Source organism: Limulus polyphemus, unplaced genomic scaffold (assembly GCF_000517525.1).
Source record: "Limulus polyphemus unplaced genomic scaffold, Limulus_polyphemus-2.1.2 Scaffold4981, whole genome shotgun sequence".
NCBI lineage: Eukaryota > Metazoa > Arthropoda > Merostomata > Xiphosura > Limulidae > Limulus > Limulus polyphemus.
In genome coordinates, this window is record NW_013670591.1 from 40,923 (window position 1) to 49,707 (window position 8,785).

The 8,785-nt window shown below is 35.5% G+C and overlaps 1 long non-coding RNA gene across 2 annotated transcripts in view; it reads right to left on the minus strand.

Moving 5' to 3' along the window:
• Nucleotides 1–8,785, minus strand: part of LOC106471949 — a 52,592-nt gene that overhangs the window by 34,340 nt on the left and 9,467 nt on the right. For both annotated transcript variants that reach the window (XR_002613383.1, XR_001291569.2), the window contains exon 2: nucleotides 6,623–6,733. This is a non-coding gene — a long non-coding RNA (uncharacterized LOC106471949). The remainder of the gene's footprint in view (nucleotides 1–6,622; nucleotides 6,734–8,785) is intronic.

Below are 8,785 nucleotides of genomic sequence, written 5' to 3' on the forward strand. Positions count from 1 at the left end.
CGGCCTAATCACCTGGCCATATTTTTCGGAAAACCAAAAAAAAATTGTATTCGTTCACATAAACTCCGGTAGAGGACGTCCTTGGCTAACTGTTTTGCGGCAGACATCTATGATAAACTACGCTTGATAATAAATGCAGAGTCACGTTATAAAAGGCTACATAGGTACAAATGTCTTCAAAGAAACGTCCTTGTGAATTATTATTATTATTTGTTGTTATGAAGAAATATCCGTACAAGCCAGCGCATTCTAAAGATTCAATCGTGCTTCTGAATATATTTATGTTACGCCCAAATTCTGGCGAATCCTTTGACACACCAGTCACTTGAAATCAGTAGCAATTTAAAGATCAACTTGGATAACTTCTCTTTGAATTTTGCAGTTCACAGAATATTTTAAAAACAAAAATTCGTGACCGTATTTGATATATGCGTGTAAACATTTGTCGGGAATTCATCTTTTCCTCTATAACTCTATATGAGCAAATGATCTTAATAATATCATAATCTCGGGGGTTTTGTTGTTGTTTTTCTGGAAGCGGATGAAAAATAAAATATTTAGACGTTGGCTCATGAAAACATTAACAGATATGAAGAAGGAAAACTATGAGAAAAAAAAGATGAATATTTACGCCCTGACGGCGGGGCTTGGCCCTGTGGATTTGGAGTTGGATAGCCAGATTCAAATCCGTGCGATACAACAAGCCATTCCCAGCATTTTAAGCTGTAGATGCGTTATAAAAGTGACAGCCAACTCATTAGATTGGATCTTGAGTGGTATAGGCCACTTATAGGTTGCTGTTGATTGGCTGCCTTTATTTACGCCCTGACGGCGGGGCTTGGCCCTGTGGATTTGGAGTTGGATAGCCAGATTCAAATCCGTGCGATACAACATACCATTCCCAGCATTTTAAGCTGTAGATGCGTTATAAAAGTGACAGCCAACTCATTAGATTGGATCTTGAGTGGTATAGACCACTTATAGGGTGCTGTTGATTGGCTGCCTTCCCTCTGCGCAGTAGTTCAAAATTAGTTACAGTGGGAGATAGCCTTAGTAACCTTGCTATGAATACAAGATACAGTTAAAACACGACTGTCTAATAGAAAGTTTGATCAAAACAGTCATATGGTTGGAAAATTATATCGCATTCCACACACTTTCACTCACGAAACAGGAAAGATCCGTTAGAGGGATCGACATTCTATTCCAGGAATGTCAGCAGGAAAAATCCGTTAGAGGGATCGACATTCTATTCCAGGAATGTCAGCAAGAAAAATTCGTTAGAGGGATCGACATTCTCTTCTAGGAATGTCAGCAGGAAAAATCCGTTAGAAGGATCGACATTCTATTTCAGGAATGCCATTGGTTTTGTTTTTGTTTTTCTTGTTATTAAACACAAAGACACACAATGGGCTATCTGTGCTACGCCTACCATGGATATCAAATTAGCGTTATAAGACTCCAGACTTATCATTGAGCCACTAGGCGGCGCCGTTGACTTAGCAAAATATTAACTTTATCGTTCGAAACTAGAAGCATCCCAGTGACACATCGGTATGTCTGCGGACTTACAACGCTAGAAACCGGGTTTCGATACCCGTGGTGGGCAGATCACAGATAGCCCATAATGTAGCTTTGTGATTAATTACAAACAAACACAACTGCTCCCCAGTGGCACAGCGGTATGTCTGCGGACTTACAACGCTATAAACTTCGATACCCGTGGTGGGCAGAGCACAGGTAGCTCACTGTGTAGCTTTGTGCTTAACTACAAACAAACACAATTGCTCCCCAGTGGCACAGCGGTATGTCTGCGGACTTACAACGCTATAAACTTCGATACCCGTGGTGGGCAGAGCACAGGTAGCTCACTGTGTAGCTTTGTGCTTAACTACAAACAAACACAATTGCTCCCAAGTGGCACAGCGGTATGTCTGCGGACTTACAACGCTATAAACTTCGATACCCGTGGTGGGCAGATCACAGGTAGCTCACTGTGTAGCTTTGTGCTTAACTATAAACAAACAAACAATCGAAACTAGAAATCACAATGACTAAAAACTAAACGTTATTAAACAATAGTGACGAAGAAAATGTATTCGTCCTTCCTCTGCTGATTCGTCGGGAAAGGAAGGAGAACACGCACTGATGAAAATTGAAGTGTTAAAAATTCATCGTCGAGATGTTTGAAATGATGACATTTTATGGAAGTATAAGAAGCTCAGTTTTCAGTTTAGTGTAATTTTTTTTCTCGCTGGAATTCAGGGTTCGATACGTGCAGCGACGAAACAAAAGCAATGAATCAAAATTAGTTTTTCTTTAACTAATAAACGGAATCAATTTTTGGGGTATAGATAAGGGTGTGTGAGGAGAAATGATCACAAAGATTTTGTAAACGATAAAAAAGTTCCTTAAAAATATTACAGGTATTACCAAAAAACAAACAAACAAACAAAACATACCGTTTTAAAGCACGAACTAAGGAATAAAACAAAATTCAACAGAAGAGAAAATGACTGACGAAGCGCATCTCCAGAAATTAACAAGTCACAGAAAAATTTGCAAGTTCTTCAGAAACAGCAGTGTGGAACGTCTAATTAAGATCACTAAACCAAAAATAGAGGCGAACAAAACCAAAACTAGGTACTGGAACTATAAAACTCTCCTTGTAGACTAGGGTGTAAAAGACAAAAATAATTCTAGAAATCCTTGAAATGCTGCTCCAACACGATCTGTTGTGCAGTTATTTCAGCTGAATTCATGGGTTCTTTTTTTTTATTATTATTACTTTGTCTATAAAATGCACGATATGTACGAAAGACAGAACACCCAAACGTCTGGGTTATATTGTATATAATTGTTATTAAATTATGAGAGGCTTCTCTGAACAGAAATGTGGAGAAAGGGTTAAACAAGCAGTGATGAAAGGGGGAAAAACTTGATGTAGAAGTTATCCAAACTTTGAATACACAAACACTCAGAGCAAAGACAGACCGTTCTAACCGTTTACCGATATTTATAAACTCACTGAGCAAACAATTTCAAAGACAAGACGCTGGGGTGGAGAGTTTACCTTAACCCGCACGAGGTTGAAGCACTGATGAAAACTGAAGTGTTAAAACTTCATCATCGGGATGTTTGAAACGTATAAGAAGTATACTGTAAATTAAGTGCATTCAGTTGGTGTGAATATGACTGAATGTAGTAAACACTGTAAATTAAGTGCATTCAGTTGTGTGAATATGACTGAATGTAGTAAACACTGTAAATTCAGTGTATTCAGTTGTGTGAATATGACTGAATGTAGTAAACACTGTAAATTAAGAAATTAAGAGTTTGGTAAATAAATATAACAAATTATTTTAAATGTTAACGCCAAAATTCAAACATACCACACTGCTATCGTTTTTCGTTAAATCGAATTGGATAATCATCGGCCATTTTGAATCCAACATTAGAAAACACGACGAACGAAGGGTATTAGAAAAATTCAAAACTACGAAGTAGAAACAATATAGTGAATATAGTCTACCCTTTACTAAAAACAACATTTGTTTGTTTTGTTTTTGAGTTTCGCGCAAAGCTACACGAGGAGGGCTATCTGCGCAAGCAGTCCCTAATTTAGCGGTGTAAGACAGCTAGTCATCACCACCCACAGCCAACTCTTGGGTTTTTCTTTTACCAACGAATAGGGGGATTTACCGTCACATTATAACGCCCCCACGGCTGAAAGGGCGAGCATGTTTGGTGGGACAGGGACTCGAACCTGCGACCCTCAGATTGCGAGTTAAGCACCCTAACCACCTGGCCATGCCGGGGCCCTAAAAACAACATGTCTGCGTGGATTTGTTCTTGATTTAGCAGGTCAATTTGTGTTGTATTATGTAAATGACTGTAAAAAAATGTAAGCACGTGAAACGTGGGAAATTACCGTAATTACTCAATCCTATTGGATATTTAATCATTTAAAGGCGTGTCTTCAAGGGTAGACTTTCGTATTCAAAGACAATTAGTCTAGAAATGATTTCGTGATTTTGAGATCGAATTCCGTGGAAAATCGAATCGCTTTCGAATATCCGACTAACCGTCACTGTTGCCTTTTATTAATACGTGACTCTTAAAGCATTAGCAAGCTCAAATTATACGATGCACGTATACAATGTAATGCAATTCAGGTTTGATTGAAAGGGGCAACTCATTTTTCACAACTGATACTCATAATTCCAAAATACCGATCTACCGGTAATGGGAAGTTGCAAAGGGATTATAATAATATCGATAACTCAACACAAACCTCTAAAAAAGAACTCCAACAGCACGTGAATCTGGGAGGAGGAAGGGTGTATTACTACTTCTATGAAATTCTGGGGGGTGGAGGTAGTAAAGTTAATCGTCTAATAGTAGTAATTATTGATATAAGCATCGTTTATTTTATTGTGCTGTTTATGCAGATATGTAACTATTTTGACGATTGTAGCGCCACCTTTAGGAGACAAGTATTACTAATTGCTCTCATACCAGCAACCTAAATTTTTTTCGATTTTTATTTTACATATGAGGTTTGTCAATGAGGGATTAAATCTGGCAATCTGCTCATCTGGGGGCAATACTTCTGCTTCTACCCCTATAACTGAGGTAAATGTTTACCCTTACCTCAAGTAATTTGTATCCTAGTATTATCTACCTGTCTTATATGTGCGACACTTTTTTGTTCTTGACCTAGTTGTCTGAATTTACTTTTTTATCTACCATCAAAGGTACCGACAGTTCTGTTTCCTTTAGATGTCGCACTGTTAGGGATTCTTTGTGCATATGTGTGGAAGCCGGTAGAGGGAGTGTGTATATATATATGTTTGTATTGTGGCTGCGATTTTTTTCTCTCTCTCTCATGAGCTTACATTTAATTATATTTCATCTAAGGTTTGGATATGCTGCGTAAGATTCGCGCTGTCTATGACTCGGTGCAGTGAATATATATATATATATATATGTGTGTGTATATGAGTAGGTGAAAGAGATGTGTATTTATGTATATAGCAGTGGGTGGGGGACGATATGTTTATTTAATGTAGTTACTATAGCCCCCCTTTAAAATTTGTATTAATTGCAAAAATTCGACGAAAAATAAATAAATACACTACACTTCACAGTTTCAATAGTTAATTCACAAAACAGTTTTAGTTTGTCCTGGAAAATTGTCATCTCAGTGGTATTGTAAAGTGTTAAAAATTCTGTAAGTACGAAACTAAATCGTGGTTTAAATGTTGTAAACTGTTAACAGTTCTGAAAATACGAAACTAAATCGTGGTTTAAATGTTGTAAACTGTTAACAGTTCTGAAAGTACGAAACTAAATCCTAGTTTAAATGTTGTAAACTGTTAACAGTTCTGAAAGTACGAAACTAAATCGTGGTTTAAATGTTGTAAACTGTTAACAGTTCTGAAAGTACGAAACTAAATCGTGGTTTAAATGTTGTAAACTGTTAACAGTTATGAAAGTACGAAACTAAATCCTAGTTTAAATTTGTAAACTGTTAACAGTTATGAAAATACGAAACTAAATCGTGGTTTAAATGTTGTAAACTGTTAACAGTTATGAAAGTATGAAACTAAATCCTAGTTTAAATGTTGTAATCTGTTAACAGTTCTGAAAGTACGAAACTAAATCGTAGGTTTAAATGTTGTAAACTGTTAACAGTTCTGAAAGTACGAAACTAAATCGTGGTTTAAATGGTTATCTCAGTATTAATATCATCACCGAGTTTAACCAGATAGTTCAGCCCTAATTCTCTTGACGGACAGCTTATCAACTGCTATGTTTTGTAAAGTGCTAGTGGTTTTAGACTACAATACACGTGTACTTTGCATATTCTTCTATAACATTCATTAAGTCTTTTTTTTTTCATTTAGTACATTAAAGAAATGCTCGTGGATATATTTTTAATGCTCTTTTTGGAGAACGCTTGAAAATCATAACGAAAAAAAAATTATATTATCAGTTTGTTTCGGATATTAACGGAAATCTGATATGACTGCACCGACAACCAATTATTGGGCTTCTTTAATTAAATATAGGGATTTGGCCGTCACACTAATGCACCAACGCAAATAGGGACACGAACCATGAATCCCCAGATTCAGTCTGGCACGTTAACCACCACATCACTCCTGTTACAAAATACATGGATATAATATCATGTTTAAAGTTTCGTTGAAATAAGGTTAGGAGCAGAAATAATAACTGATATCAAAGAATAAATAAATCATTCTCTCACTTCGACCATACTTATTAGTAAACAGCTCATAAAATAGATAAATCATTCACTCACTTCGACCATACTTATTAGTAAACTGCTCATAAAATAGATAAATCATTCACTCACTTCGACCATACTTATTAGTAAACAGCTCATAAAATAGATAAATCATTCACTCACTTCGACCATACTTATTAGTAAACAGCTCATAAAATAGATAAATAATTCACTCACTTCGACCATACTTATTAGTAAACAGCTCATAAAATAGATAAATAATTCACTCACTTCGACCATACTTATTAGTAAACAACTCATAAAATAGAAATTATTTATTTCGTATTTATTATAAGCCTAGTGACTCACCTTTCAGCCACTGGAGGACGCTTTTCAAGATGACTCGATCTTCGTATGCAGGTAATTTCTACAAAACGGTTGCCTCACATACACAACGACACCTACGTAAGCAATGTTTACCTGGTTTAATATAAAACAGAAATAGTTGTTGTAACGACAGGTAAAATAAAAGGAACATTAAGACATAATATAAAATCAAATAAAAAAAACAAAAAAAAAACGTAGTGTCATTTTTTTTTTGCCAGATAATTGAGTAGCCAAAGACATTCAAAAGATGTCAGGCTTTCTTTGTTTCACAAATTAGGATATTTTTAAATTAAAAAGTGGTAAAATATTTAATAACCCACTTCACAATTATTCTTTAATTATTTTAAATAAATATAAGCCTTCCAGTGGCACAGCGGTATGTCTGCGGACTTACAACACTAGAAACGGGGTTTCGATACCCGTGGTGAGCAGAACACAAAAAGTCCATTGTGTAGCTTTGTGCTTAATTACAAACAAACATAATTGCTCCCCAGTGGCACAGCGGTATGTCTGCGGACTTACAACACTAGAAACCTGGTTTCGATACCCGTGGTGGGCAAAGCACAGATAGCCCACTGTGTAGCTTTGTGCTCAACTTCACACCAAATAGGTTGAGATATATAACAATCAATTTAAAAGACTATTACATTGTACAATATAATTAATAAACTTATGGCTCAATAATCCATTTAACAGATGTCGGGTATTTTAAATTAGCAAAATGTTTAACAAGTATTCTATGTGATATTGGTGTAAAATGCCAAATAATAACATCGTCAAATTTGTTGTTTTTCAGCACTTCGGGAATCGAACCCCGGATTTTAACATCGCAAGGCCCAAAAGGGGATAAATATATTGTGAAATGAACAGTTGATATTGATCGTATCCCCGTTCCCCCGGTGGGTCAGCGGTAAGTTTACGGCTTTATGACGCTCAAAAATTATGTAATTCTTAATTTCCCGAGAAAAACAATTTAATTGTAGAAATAAAATATAAACAGATTTTCCGAAACACTTCAAATTGCTTTAAAACTATATATATATATTTTTTCATTTTTTGATAACGATATTTCAAATATCAATGTTTTTACATTCTCATATTATAATTTTTTTTAGATTGTGCCTAATTGTATTTCTTTGATTTGCCAGCCCAAACTGTGCTGATTAGCCACCAATATGCGAAACTACAGTCCATAACAGAGGGTACGGCCAATCAAAGAAAACATTACGTCATTAGGCCTCGGCGTCACAGATTCTAATTTCAATTTTACCTGTGATGAAATTGAAAATAAACTTGTGATATATATATATGTAATCATTAAATACTTGGTCCGATATATAATGTAAAATAAAGATTTAGGCACGAGCTCTCACATTATCCAAATACCTAAATTATTTGAGGTTACTTTATTGGTAATTGAAAATGAATTTAAAACCCCATAAATATTATTTACAAATTACCGTTATAATAAGCCTAACTGTTTATTTCTTTCGGTTGGCTGGCTCCAGATGCGCTTTGCATTATAGGAAACTGCAATCAAGAGGAGAATGCGCGGTCAATAAAAGAAATTTTTGGATATCTACGTTACACGATCTAATTTAAATTTTATCTTTGGTGATATGAAAAAGAAAGATAAAATTTAAAACTATTTTAACGGAATATGTTTGGGTCATTTACACAACCTCTTGTTGCCATAGCGGCGAATAAATAATATTGAAAATTTATTAATAATGTCGAACTGTACGCACAAACAAATACTATCCAGAAATGACACGTCATGCGCCCTGTTAACCGTTTATATACTAGAGGTGTGTTTCTCGTGGGTTCTAGAACAATCGATAAGACTCACGTCGCGATTGGTCTAGAGAAATCTATAGCCAGTGGTTGTCAACATTTTAAGCATAACAAAATGATTCACTTACGAAAAAAAAAAAGTACATATGAAGTTTGATGAAAAATCTGTACGTGATGGAGAAAAATGGATATCATTTTCCGATTCAACTTACAGGAATAACTGTAGAACATGTAAAAATTCCAAGACAATAAAACCATCGCAAGCCTGTGTTATCGATCACTTAGTAAATTATAATATGCAGTCTAACATTACAAGGTGGTTAGGGCGCTCGACTCGCAATCTGCGGGTTC